This window comes from Mustela nivalis (assembly GCF_964662115.1).
Source record: "Mustela nivalis genome assembly, contig: HAP1_SCAFFOLD_568, whole genome shotgun sequence".
Classification (NCBI taxonomy): domain Eukaryota; kingdom Metazoa; phylum Chordata; class Mammalia; order Carnivora; family Mustelidae; genus Mustela; species Mustela nivalis.
In genome coordinates this window covers 120,459-135,378 of record NW_028136091.1, presented here as the reverse complement: position 1 = coordinate 135,378, position 14,920 = coordinate 120,459, and positions in this window count along the sequence as shown.

The following is a 14,920-nucleotide window of genomic DNA, read 5'->3' as shown; positions in this document are numbered from 1 at the left end:
GCATGTAGTACCAGGAAAGCATATTTGGAGTCAGTATAAATGTTAATTCTTAGACTTTGGCAATTGCAAAGTGCTAGTGAGCACTATGGCACACCTAGCTTTTCTTATTTTTTTCTATGAAAACTACTGTCATCAGAAAACCAACTGTCATTCGTATTTTTAACAGGGGCATCTTAAATCTGGACAAATAGAGTAAGCAAGATCAATAACTTTTGAACATTTTTGCTCTATAGAGAAAGAAGTACAGTGGTCAGGTTCAGGCATACAGGTAACTAGGTTTAAAGTATGACAAGTTTTAAGTATTATTTCTGGCATATCTGTTAGTGTAGCCCAGTATTTAATAAGTTGGCCTCCATCATCCATTGGTGGCCTTTGGCTTCTAAGACAAATCTGGACCTGATGTGACATCATTATAGTCAAGGACTGTCCCATAGTGAGCTTTGAGGCTCCTTTATAGGAGGGCTGTTCCATGCTTAGCTAAAGCATCTATTTGCAATTGCACCTCAACAGAGGTGGCCTCTAGGATAAATATGACTAAGGGATGAAACCAATATCCTGATTACAGAGGATCATTGTCAAGTGGGAGAATCAACAGAGGATCAACTTGTCAAGAGATAAGGGGAGCCCCCCATGAATCATCCAATCCACTCATAAAGAAAGTGGGGTCATCCATTATCTCCACAAGTCCATAGTTAATCCTATGGAGTGCGATAGGTTGGCTTTTAGGCAATTTCATTATCCCAGCCACACATAAGGTGTTAGTTAAGTTATACAATTGTAGGGGAGTCAATCCCATTTTTCCAGTTGTTTAATCATGTGCCGTGGGGTCTGCTAATATCCCCACAAAATAAAAAAGCAAGAAGATCATCTAAATGAGCTATTGTGTAACTTCTCTGAAGTTTACCTCTAATTGTTTAGCTTAGGTAAACAAACATTTAAAGACAATCAAATCTAGAATTTAACATCCATAAAGGTGTGTTATTAAAACATAATTTTTCTCTCTAAAATAACCCTCATTTCCAGAGATAGCCAAATCAGGACTAATTCACTTGTGAAACAAGTCCAGTGTTAACAAACTTGGCCTATTATTTACATAAGCTCAGCAAGAACAGTGACTGTGATCAATAGATCTTTTAGAATCTGCTTTGCTGGAACTTTGTATAAGGAATCTCTAGGTTGAACTTTTAGTAGCCTCTCCGGGCCAGAAGCCAAGCCCTGTACTTGCCATCAGGCATGCCTGCAATGCCTTTGGGCGAATTCCTCTTCCCGAGACTGCACCTACCAAGGAGTGACATTCTTTACTCACCTGGTGAGGCTGCTGGGAACTCTGTAAGCAAGGTATCAGGCCAACAGTCCCAAGGGGCTTTATGGCTCCAGGTTTCATAAAGTCAACCTTAGTTCCTTTAAAGCTGTCTGGTCATATCTGAGTCTTTTCAAATATGACATCCCAGTCAAAGCCTTGGTAAAATAACCCGTTTCCAATTCTTTCCTGTTACAAGGAGAACAGATTCTTATTGAACTTATGCAAATGACTGATTGCCATGGAAGAATGAATACTTACTGAGACCTTTTGGTTTCAGAGGGTTCAGATAGAGAAAAAAATTTGAATGCTTTGATTTGTTCGCAAATCAATACTTTTACATCTCTATAAGTTACAGATAACTAGGAGGGAGTATCCCTAGTCTGTAAGAGCAAACAGTAGAGAGAACCAGCAATATTTAAAGTAAGACAAAACATTAAGAGACACAACACTATAATCTTTTAGTTTATTTAGTCCCATGTTACTAATTCTGGTGAATGCGGCTTTAGTCAGTTCTGGAAATTCTTACCCATTTCAGTTTTAGGATTTTCAAGCATATCAAATATCTGTATTTGTCCTGAAAGTCCTTTATAGGAATCTCCTTGAAGATAAAACTCATTTTACCAGAGAATTAAAACAATTATAAATGACAAAAACTCAGAATGGATATGGTTAGAGCTAAAGAGACACGGGAGTTTACAATTTAGCTGCAAGGAAATCAGGTTATTTCTGTGATACATAGCATTTCCATAATTACAGTATCAAGCGATGATCTCTCAAAACGTTAAAACTTTAGGAAGTGCGTAGAATCTCTAGAATAGTTATAGCATTTTACCAAATGTAACCCAAGGTTTATCACTGGTTCAGTAGTACTTCATGAGCAACTTCACATACCAAGGAAAAGCCTGAGTTAAAGAGATTTACGATTTAAATCTTGTCAACATTTGCTAAAATCTTAGAAAGTTTTAAAGCACATGCTTAAATATAATTAGGGATGTTAAACACCTGATAAAACTGAACATAGAAACTCGTTTTTCTGGGCAGGCAAAGAGAAAACCATTTACATTTTCTTAACAGCAGATCAATTGATCTAAGAAAACATTGTCCTTTTGAACAGAGACAATTTCTGTCTTGTACCAATGTACCTTTAAAACCCATTCATTTCAATCTTAATCTTTTCTTGACCATAGATAAAATTCCTTTTCTGAAGATTTCCCTTCACAAACCTACAACTTTCCTTTGCATTCAGGTTTGTCCCAAGCCACTTCCTTCCAAACAACCATCTCATTTAGGACAAAATTACCTTCCTTTACCTTCAACAAAATGTATTCCCATTCCTTAAATCTTTCTTACATATCTCCTACTTTCCTACATACAGTTTCCTTTTATTTCCATCAGTCTTAGTTACACTAAGCAGAACTTTGTATTCTTAGAAATACCTTTAGTTATTAACCAATTGTGAACTGTTACAACAGAATTCTTCAGGTGGCAATTTATGAATCAGTTAAGTGGCAAACAAGTTTACCAGCAGATTTAAATACTCTTAGTTTCTTTGCAGTAAGAAGTCAAAAAGCACAAGCCTACATCCAGAAATTAATGACTTAGCATTTTATCCTGTTTGGTTAAGACCTAGATGTCCACAATTTAATTCCTTTTGTCATCCAAGCAAAACTTTAAAACTTTCAGGTTACCAAAGACTTTGAAAGCTACTTCAGCAATTACCCATTAGAACTTTGAGATAGACAATTAACCATCAGTTTAGTCATTTCTTTGCTAACAAATTTTAACAAATAACACAAGCTTATTTGACCTTCAGTAAACTTTGATAGAATAAAAGCTTCACATTTACTGCTGTAAACTTAAAAGACAGGTCTTAATTAAACCAACAAACTTAACTTAGTTCCAATAGTGATTTATGTTCCACCTGGACCCACTCCACTTTGAATGTTTACCTGAGACATGCGTGGGAAGATCTGGAGTGGGGGTGTTAGGTCCAGGGGGGCTCTTCTCGCTCCTTGACAGTGAAGAGAGAAGGAGCCGTGGTGCATAATCTAGAAGCTAGTCATGCAGGCTGCACACACGTTGGTACAGAAACACGTAAGGGGGAAACAGAAGAAACAAAGCGCTGCCAGGAGGCAGAGAAAAGATTCCCGGTTTTAGAGCTCATAAGCCCCAACAGAGGAGCAGACGCCATGCTTTCCCACCAGCAAGGGGGAAGGGGTTAGGCAGTCCAAGTCAGGCCAGAGAACACAGGGAAACTTCCCCGAAACAAAGAGAGTTTTGGCAGCTGCTTGGGAATATTCCTTATGGTCTCTGTCTCGAGTTAGACCAACCCCAGTTGGCTCCAGTTATAGCCATTAACACGGGATGTGAGTGAGGGAGAAGCCCCCACATCTATTAAGAGAAACAGAGGAATAAAGCCAGAGTCCCCTTTGCTAGGGATGGCCCAGCAACCTGGGTTTACTAGAAGAAGGCTTATTTACGTAATTACCATCCAATATGTCAGGAGAAAGTTTACTAGCTGACTCATTTGGGCAAACACATTTTGCAAAAGCCCCTTAGTCTGGGGTCCTGGTGTAGAGCAATAAAGGCCTAGGTATGAGCAGTGAAGGTGTCCTAGGTCCATTTGCCCTCTTTCCTGCAGAGATCTAACTGATAGATCCCACTGAGGCCATGCAGTGTTACAGGAGCTCAGTCCTTTCCTAAGTTTTGCAATCCAAATTATTTCCAGTGGGTTAAAAGGCACCCCAAGGTAGAGTCCTTGGGAACTGAAGAAGCCTACTGAGGCCATGCTTCCAGAAAAGTCCTGAAGACTGCATACTGTTTTGCCATATTAACCCCAAAAACGCTAGAGAAGTTTGGCAAGGGGAAATTACCCAATTTCATAGCTTTAGGCGGTTTGCAGAAGACACTGACGAGAAACAGTAAAGATTGAAATCCATCATGGTCTATGCGACATTCCAACACATGTGGTCCTTACAGCCAACTTCCCTAGGAAACGTTCCCCAGTTGCGTTTTAATTCAATCGGGTACTGGTTTCGGCCGGCTCCCAATGGAGGTCCCGCGGCCAGAAGTGGCTAGACCGGGCATGTGGAGGGGATCACATTAGATCAATCAGGAGGAAACCTCACACGGGAGTCTTAAGATTGGCAGCCGTCCTGGTGACTTAGGTGGCTGTCCCATGCCCAAGAGAGACAACTTTCTATAAGAACAGGAATAGAGTGAGGCCATCAAGTTTCTTGGTCTTATTGCCATTCCGGCCAGGGTACTAGCTTACAGCCAAAAGGCAGACGCTCTCCTCCCCGTGGAGTAGCCACGGGCTAGAGGATTACAGCCTGAGCAATTGACATGCAAGTGTTCCAATAAGACCATACTCCTTGAAAAGCCCTGGAATGAGAGTACAGGAAAAGGAGAGAAAGTACTCACCAATTTTGCACCGAAGCTCAGAGTCCAAATGTAAAGACTCACAAATCTCCTGGCTGGCTCGCCAAAAATGATGAAGTCCCAGAACCTAAGTCAGGTTCGGTGTGGTGAGGAGGTTCGGAGCCGACGACTAAAGAAAGAATTCTTAAGACGTCATTGGTGCAAAATGGTGGTTTATTAAAGCACGGGGACAGGACCCGTGGGCAGGAAGAGCTGCTGCCCCGGGTTGTGAGGGTAGGCATGTTATATACCCCACGGTTGGGGGGAGGTGGTGAAGGGATGGGGGATTTCGACAGAGTTCTCACATGCTAGGGAGGGCCTACAAGGTGCCGGGGGGGAGTCTTTGCCATTATGGCTTGATTAATGTCGTCTTTAGGTCAAGCACTAACATCAAGATAATGGGGGATTCTTGGTGGGGCATTATGATCTGGCTATCATTTACATTCCTTTCTACCCCAGTCTCCTCCAGTTTATGGTGGGAGGGGGACATTAGGGCTTCAGGAACCAAGAGTTATTCGCCTCTGGAAATTTGTGCTATTGATAAAGTAACCTCCCTGTTTAGGTCTCTAGGACATCTTGTAGGGCAAGGGAGATTCCTGTTCTGCAGGATTTTGATCCCTGCAAGTTAACTATTTATTGTTTTATGGCAGTCAGGGGTGCCTGAGGAATGCTACACATATGGAGGGGAGCGGGTGAAGAGGGGGTGCAAGGCGCCAGCTTTTGCTTTGTCCTCAGCCAGCCTCCTGCTCCCTCATCATTCCCCCCTGAACAATTTTGACCCTTAAATCTTTAAGGTGGTTGAAGGTGGAAGGTCTCATCTTCTGTAACTTCTTCGTGCTGAATAGGGGTGTAGAGCTGTCCCTACCTGCTCGGGTCAATATTGGTCAGGGTAGGAACATATAAGGGAGTTACAAAAGGTGGAGGCAGCTGAATCCAGCGCTGACAGTGAAGAGGCGTCCTCGCGCACGACAAGGATCGTCTGTCGTGGTGTAGTCATTATAGCAATGGAGTCTCGGCACCAAGTGGAGAAACATGGAACAAAGCAACATATTAGGATTAATAAGGCGATAAGAATAAGAAGCCCGAAAAGGAGATTTGACCATAGCCCTCCTCCAAGCCAGGAACTTAACCAATCACTAAAAGAGAAAGAAGGATCTTGTAGGGCCTTAATCTGGGTGTTCATATCCTTTATTATTCCTGTGACATTTTTGTGATAGTCTGGGATGTATACGCAACATTCTGTCTTGATAATTGCACATGTGCCACCTTGGGCTGCTGTCAGGACAACCAAGGCCATCCTATTTTGTAGGACTGCCTTGCATATCTGTGACACTTCGGTATTAAGCTGGGAGATGCTATTTAGTGAATCATTGAGTGCCTTTGTAGTATATTTATTAAGGGCTTCTACATGCCACATGACATCCTCTAGTCCCGCAGATGGAACAAAAATGGATGCTAAGTGATCATACCATTTAAAAACAGATTGTGTCCATCTTTGTTTCAAGTTGGGGAGATTAGCTGGAGTTGTAATGGTTTTAGTAATGCGCCCATGAATCCAGGCAAATCCTAAAGTACAGCGACCTATCCACCCGGGAGGAAGCCAGGGCCGCAGGTTGGTTCCACATATCCAGTGGGTTCCGTTTGGAGCTGGCCATCTGATGCCAGGTCACCTTGCCCAATCAGTAGCAAACCGGTCAGTAGCCTGGAGTACTATTACTTGGGAACACATTTCTAGTGAGCCATCCTAGACATCATGTGTTATTTGCCCAAGTACCACTCGTATGATTCTTGTTCCCAGCATAAAACTGCCTTCTGACTGAGCTGTCCAATCATGGGTGTGAGACACAGATGTATATCCCAGATTTGATATATGCCATCCTTAGTATAGCGATGAGGAGGGTTTTGGAACTTAGGCCCATATTGGATTGGGGAGTTATGGCTTGATAGCAATCCCCTTTCCTTCCAAATAGCTCCATGGGCATGTAGTACCAGGAAAGCATATTTGGAGTCAGTATAAATGTTAATTCTTAGACTTTGGCAATTGCAAAGTGCTAGTGAGCACTATGGCACACCTAGCTTTTCTTATTTTTTTCTATGAAAACTACTGTCATCAGAAAACCAACTGTCATTCGTATTTTTAACAGGGGCATCTTAAATCTGGACAAATAGAGTAAGCAAGATCAATAACTTTTGAACATTTTTGCTCTATAGAGAAAGAAGTACAGTGGTCAGGTTCAGGCATACAGGTAACTAGGTTTAAAGTATGACAAGTTTTAAGTATTATTTCTGGCATATCTGTTAGTGTAGCCCAGTATTTAATAAGTTGGCCTCCATCATCCATTGGTGGCCTTTGGCTTCTAAGACAAATCTGGACCTGATGTGACATCATTATAGTCAAGGACTGTCCCATAGTGAGCTTTGAGGCTCCTTTATAGGAGGGCTGTTCCATGCTTAGCTAAAGCATCTATTTGCAATTGCACCTCAACAGAGGTGGCCTCTAGGATAAATATGACTAAGGGATGAAACCAATATCCTGATTACAGAGGATCATTGTCAAGTGGGAGAATCAACAGAGGATCAACTTGTCAAGAGATAAGGGGAGCCCCCCATGAATCATCCAATCCACTCATAAAGAAAGTGGGGTCATCCATTATCTCCACAAGTCCATAGTTAATCCTATGGAGTGCGATAGGTTGGCTTTTAGGCAATTTCATTATCCCAGCCACACATAAGGTGTTAGTTAAGTTATACAATTGTAGGGGAGTCAATCCCATTTTTCCAGTTGTTTAATCATGTGCCGTGGGGTCTGCTAATATCCCCACAAAATAAAAAAGCAAGAAGATCATCTAAATGAGCTATTGTGTAACTTCTCTGAAGTTTACCTCTAATTGTTTAGCTTAGGTAAACAAACATTTAAAGACAATCAAATCTAGAATTTAACATCCATAAAGGTGTGTTATTAAAACATAATTTTTCTCTCTAAAATAACCCTCATTTCCAGAGATAGCCAAATCAGGACTAATTCACTTGTGAAACAAGTCCAGTGTTAACAAACTTGGCCTATTATTTACATAAGCTCAGCAAGAACAGTGACTGTGATCAATAGATCTTTTAGAATCTGCTTTGCTGGAACTTTGTATAAGGAATCTCTAGGTTGAACTTTTAGTAGCCTCTCCGGGCCAGAAGCCAAGCCCTGTACTTGCCATCAGGCATGCCTGCAATGCCTTTGGGCGAATTCCTCTTCCCGAGACTGCACCTACCAAGGAGTGACATTCTTTACTCACCTGGTGAGGCTGCTGGGAACTCTGTAAGCAAGGTATCAGGCCAACAGTCCCAAGGGGCTTTATGGCTCCAGGTTTCATAAAGTCAACCTTAGTTCCTTTAAAGCTGTCTGGTCATATCTGAGTCTTTTCAAATATGACATCCCAGTCAAAGCCTTGGTAAAATAACCCGTTTCCAATTCTTTCCTGTTACAAGGAGAACAGATTCTTATTGAACTTATGCAAATGACTGATTGCCATGGAAGAATGAATACTTACTGAGACCTTTTGGTTTCAGAGGGTTCAGATAGAGAAAAAAATTTGAATGCTTTGATTTGTTCGCAAATCAATACTTTTACATCTCTATAAGTTACAGATAACTAGGAGGGAGTATCCCTAGTCTGTAAGAGCAAACAGTAGAGAGAACCAGCAATATTTAAAGTAAGACAAAACATTAAGAGACACAACACTATAATCTTTTAGTTTATTTAGTCCCATGTTACTAATTCTGGTGAATGCGGCTTTAGTCAGTTCTGGAAATTCTTACCCATTTCAGTTTTAGGATTTTCAAGCATATCAAATATCTGTATTTGTCCTGAAAGTCCTTTATAGGAATCTCCTTGAAGATAAAACTCATTTTACCAGAGAATTAAAACAATTATAAATGACAAAAACTCAGAATGGATATGGTTAGAGCTAAAGAGACACGGGAGTTTACAATTTAGCTGCAAGGAAATCAGGTTATTTCTGTGATACATAGCATTTCCATAATTACAGTATCAAGCGATGATCTCTCAAAACGTTAAAACTTTAGGAAGTGCGTAGAATCTCTAGAATAGTTATAGCATTTTACCAAATGTAACCCAAGGTTTATCACTGGTTCAGTAGTACTTCATGAGCAACTTCACATACCAAGGAAAAGCCTGAGTTAAAGAGATTTACGATTTAAATCTTGTCAACATTTGCTAAAATCTTAGAAAGTTTTAAAGCACATGCTTAAATATAATTAGGGATGTTAAACACCTGATAAAACTGAACATAGAAACTCGTTTTTCTGGGCAGGCAAAGAGAAAACCATTTACATTTTCTTAACAGCAGATCAATTGATCTAAGAAAACATTGTCCTTTTGAACAGAGACAATTTCTGTCTTGTACCAATGTACCTTTAAAACCCATTCATTTCAATCTTAATCTTTTCTTGACCATAGATAAAATTCCTTTTCTGAAGATTTCCCTTCACAAACCTACAACTTTCCTTTGCATTCAGGTTTGTCCCAAGCCACTTCCTTCCAAACAACCATCTCATTTAGGACAAAATTACCTTCCTTTACCTTCAACAAAATGTATTCCCATTCCTTAAATCTTTCTTACATATCTCCTACTTTCCTACATACAGTTTCCTTTTATTTCCATCAGTCTTAGTTACACTAAGCAGAACTTTGTATTCTTAGAAATACCTTTAGTTATTAACCAATTGTGAACTGTTACAACAGAATTCTTCAGGTGGCAATTTATGAATCAGTTAAGTGGCAAACAAGTTTACCAGCAGATTTAAATACTCTTAGTTTCTTTGCAGTAAGAAGTCAAAAAGCACAAGCCTACATCCAGAAATTAATGACTTAGCATTTTATCCTGTTTGGTTAAGACCTAGATGTCCACAATTTAATTCCTTTTGTCATCCAAGCAAAACTTTAAAACTTTCAGGTTACCAAAGACTTTGAAAGCTACTTCAGCAATTACCCATTAGAACTTTGAGATAGACAATTAACCATCAGTTTAGTCATTTCTTTGCTAACAAATTTTAACAAATAACACAAGCTTATTTGACCTTCAGTAAACTTTGATAGAATAAAAGCTTCACATTTACTGCTGTAAACTTAAAAGACAGGTCTTAATTAAACCAACAAACTTAACTTAGTTCCAATAGTGATTTATGTTCCACCTGGACCCACTCCACTTTGAATGTTTACCTGAGACATGCGTGGGAAGATCTGGAGTGGGGGTGTTAGGTCCAGGGGGGCTCTTCTCGCTCCTTGACAGTGAAGAGAGAAGGAGCCGTGGTGCATAATCTAGAAGCTAGTCATGCAGGCTGCACACACGTTGGTACAGAAACACGTAAGGGGGAAACAGAAGAAACAAAGCGCTGCCAGGAGGCAGAGAAAAGATTCCCGGTTTTAGAGCTCATAAGCCCCAACAGAGGAGCAGACGCCATGCTTTCCCACCAGCAAGGGGGAAGGGGTTAGGCAGTCCAAGTCAGGCCAGAGAACACAGGGAAACTTCCCCGAAACAAAGAGAGTTTTGGCAGCTGCTTGGGAATATTCCTTATGGTCTCTGTCTCGAGTTAGACCAACCCCAGTTGGCTCCAGTTATAGCCATTAACACGGGATGTGAGTGAGGGAGAAGCCCCCACATCTATTAAGAGAAACAGAGGAATAAAGCCAGAGTCCCCTTTGCTAGGGATGGCCCAGCAACCTGGGTTTACTAGAAGAAGGCTTATTTACGTAATTACCATCCAATATGTCAGGAGAAAGTTTACTAGCTGACTCATTTGGGCAAACACATTTTGCAAAAGCCCCTTAGTCTGGGGTCCTGGTGTAGAGCAATAAAGGCCTAGGTATGAGCAGTGAAGGTGTCCTAGGTCCATTTGCCCTCTTTCCTGCAGAGATCTAACTGATAGATCCCACTGAGGCCATGCAGTGTTACAGGAGCTCAGTCCTTTCCTAAGTTTTGCAATCCAAATTATTTCCAGTGGGTTAAAAGGCACCCCAAGGTAGAGTCCTTGGGAACTGAAGAAGCCTACTGAGGCCATGCTTCCAGAAAAGTCCTGAAGACTGCATACTGTTTTGCCATATTAACCCCAAAAACGCTAGAGAAGTTTGGCAAGGGGAAATTACCCAATTTCATAGCTTTAGGCGGTTTGCAGAAGACACTGACGAGAAACAGTAAAGATTGAAATCCATCATGGTCTATGCGACATTCCAACACATGTGGTCCTTACAGCCAACTTCCCTAGGAAACGTTCCCCAGTTGCGTTTTAATTCAATCGGGTACTGGTTTCGGCCGGCTCCCAATGGAGGTCCCGCGGCCAGAAGTGGCTAGACCGGGCATGTGGAGGGGATCACATTAGATCAATCAGGAGGAAACCTCACACGGGAGTCTTAAGATTGGCAGCCGTCCTGGTGACTTAGGTGGCTGTCCCATGCCCAAGAGAGACAACTTTCTATAAGAACAGGAATAGAGTGAGGCCATCAAGTTTCTTGGTCTTATTGCCATTCCGGCCAGGGTACTAGCTTACAGCCAAAAGGCAGACGCTCTCCTCCCCGTGGAGTAGCCACGGGCTAGAGGATTACAGCCTGAGCAATTGACATGCAAGTGTTCCAATAAGACCATACTCCTTGAAAAGCCCTGGAATGAGAGTACAGGAAAAGGAGAGAAAGTACTCACCAATTTTGCACCGAAGCTCAGAGTCCAAATGTAAAGACTCACAAATCTCCTGGCTGGCTCGCCAAAAATGATGAAGTCCCAGAACCTAAGTCAGGTTCGGTGTGGTGAGGAGGTTCGGAGCCGACGACTAAAGAAAGAATTCTTAAGACGTCATTGGTGCAAAATGGTGGTTTATTAAAGCACGGGGACAGGACCCGTGGGCAGGAAGAGCTGCTGCCCCGGGTTGTGAGGGTAGGCATGTTATATACCCCACGGTTGGGGGGAGGTGGTGAAGGGATGGGGGATTTCGACAGAGTTCTCACATGCTAGGGAGGGCCTACAAGGTGCCGGGGGGGAGTCTTTGCCATTATGGCTTGATTAATGTCGTCTTTAGGTCAAGCACTAACATCAAGATAATGGGGGATTCTTGGTGGGGCATTATGATCTGGCTATCATTTACATTCCTTTCTACCCCAGTCTCCTCCAGTTTATGGTGGGAGGGGGACATTAGGGCTTCAGGAACCAAGAGTTATTCGCCTCTGGAAATTTGTGCTATTGATAAAGTAACCTCCCTGTTTAGGTCTCTAGGACATCTTGTAGGGCAAGGGAGATTCCTGTTCTGCAGGATTTTGATCCCTGCAAGTTAACTATTTATTGTTTTATGGCAGTCAGGGGTGCCTGAGGAATGCTACACATATGGAGGGGAGCGGGTGAAGAGGGGGTGCAAGGCGCCAGCTTTTGCTTTGTCCTCAGCCAGCCTCCTGCTCCCTCATCATACTGACTGCTTTTCTCCATCCGTCTAGTCCAAGCGTTTAAGAATTGCAGATGTGAAGGAGGACAGGTCCGGCCTGACATCTCTGATTACTCTCTCTGAGTCATATGGCAAATGATTCCAGTTTCCCATCTGTAAGATAGGAATAATTGTAGAAGCCCCTTCATGGAGTTGTCCTGAGGATTAAGTGAGTCCGAGAATGGAAACTGGAGCAGCACAGTGGCTGGTACACAGGAAGCCCATGATACTTTTGTTGTTGTTGTTGTTGTTACACGTTATTTTTTCTGGAATGACTCAGCGATCCACATTCAGTCATCAAACACTTTTGTTGCAGACATCAGCTCTCTGAGAAGAATCAAACATGCAATGAGCCTCCACAGGCTCATTAATTCTAAGGATCTGTGTGTCCCCTTGAAAAAAGGGATTTGTTTCCAGAAGAGAGAGGAGAATGGGCAGGCAGAAGGAACCATGTCCACTCAGGCTCCCAGATCATCAGGTACAAGTGTGGGGATGAGCTGTGTACTTAAAATGGGCATATTAACGATGCCAGGAAGCAGGGCTCAAACCCATTCTTTCTGATCCTGAGTCCCTACTGTGCTGCCTGGGAAGCCAGAGGCAGCTGCACATTCTACAGAGAGGCAGAGCCTACTTCCCTTCTTGTCATTGTGGGCTGGGTTTTCAGGACCCTCCCTGCAGTACTAACTGGGACAAGCAGCACCCCACAAGCGGATGGTGGACGGCGATCTACGAGACCATCCAGGAAAACAGGTGCACTCTGATTAAGTAAACTTGGGAAACCTGCCACCTCGCGTCACCCCCCAAAGGAGCTGGTTTTTGAAGGTCCTGAGAAATCCCCCATAAGGAAGACTCTCCTCTGAATTTAACCCCTAGTTACTTGTAACACAGTTGGAATATCTGCCCCTGTAACTTACTAACACTTCCGGGAATGACCTCACAGATCAGTGCATCGGAGATCTTTGGGGGGGGGGGGGTAGAGGCATTGCACAGCTTGGAGAAAAAGCCCTCCTTTCCACCCAAAGCCTTTCGGAAACCCCCTTGCCTTGGTCTCTGCGTGGGCAGGTGAAGCCTTGCAAAGCAGCTCCTGCAGCTGGTTCGCCTGAATAAAGTGGCAACATTCAAGAAAAGTCCTGCTCTTGGTCTTTGCAAATTATGGGACTCTCAGGAGAAACCAGCTGGGGAGAAGGGGGCAGGAGGGGGCGGTGATGAGGCCCAGAAATTGGGGGAATGCAATGCATCACAATGACAACTGGGGGAAAAATAAAACAACCAACGGAGAAAAATAATTTGGAGAATTATTGAATGCCAGAACCCCAAAGCTATAAACAGGATGTTTGAAAAGATTTCAAGCATAAAGGTCACAATCTGCAATATAAATGGATAGTTTGTTGCCTTTTTTCTTGGTTCTTGTTGGTTGCCACCAATTAGTTGAGTGTGTGTGTGTGATGTGTGTGTGTGTGTGTGTGCGCGCGCGCGCGTGCCCTGCCGCACACAGGTTTTTCAAAGAGTGCTTCTCAATCAGGCTGGGATGGTTGAGAGCCCCTAAGCCCACACGGGGGTGGGCACATCCTTTACAGCATGAGAACGAGCAGAACTCATGCCACACAGCAAGGGCCTTCTTCCTCTTTCTGGGGAAAAAAATAAAACTAATAACACAGCATAAATGCCTGCTCACTCCCAGCTCTCTGCAGTGGTTTTACCCTGAAGAAAATCATCCCTAGGGTGGTATTTCCCCTAGGGTCCCACCTCGTCCAGGGGTCCTAGTTTACCGGAATCCTATTTACCAACTAGGTGGGTGCCCAACTGTCCACTTTGTGAGAGCTGAATTTGTGGCTGGCAGGGAGGTCAGTCGGCTGAAAGACAGATTGGGACCCTCCTCTGATGCTCACGGGAGGGTGTGTATGACAGTGTCAGGCAGAGGGGCTAAACTCAGAGCAGCTCTTAGGATGGAGTTTCTTTGGATAACGCACATGTGAATCGCCTGGGCATCTGTGTTGAGCACTTCTCTCAACTACTCCACAGTTTTTCGGTCTCAGCATCTGCTCTGTGTGGCCCAGCAGCCTACAGGGGCCTTGAACTGATGCCGACTCTTCCATGGCCACATGTCCTAAATGAACAATCTGTGGTCATAAGTAAATGTAAGTTTCTTACGTGGACCCACCAAGGGCCCTTGTGATGAGAGTTCTCTCCTGCCGCCCAGGGCCATGAGGCTTACAACAATCCCACCCTTTTTGATTAGAACTGACCAATCTAGCCTCAGACTGGGAACACATGGACCATAATGAAGGCCTGGGCCCCCAGCACTCTGCCTGGCTCTTCCTGCTCAGACCCCTTCAGGCAGCTGAGTACCCCTTGCCTGCCTGACAGGTGAGTAACCAATGAACTCTATTTCACACCACTGCTGTCTTGGGTAACTGTGGCTCAACACCCTCCTCCCCCATGCTCCATTAACAAATGTTAATTTAATGAAGTCACAACAATCTCTTTGAAATGCAGATTTCAACTCACTAAATCTGTGATGGAATTTGAGATTCTGCATTTCCAGTGAGCCTGATGGGGCTGGTTTCAAGAACACTTTGGATGGGCAGGGCTCTAGACCAGCTTGGGCCAGTGGAAAGTTCTGTGCTGAGGGTGAGGTTTTGTGTCCATGCTCCCTAATACGGTAGCCACCAGCCCCATGGGACTGCTGAGTACCTGAAAGGTAGTACATGAGTCTAATGAACT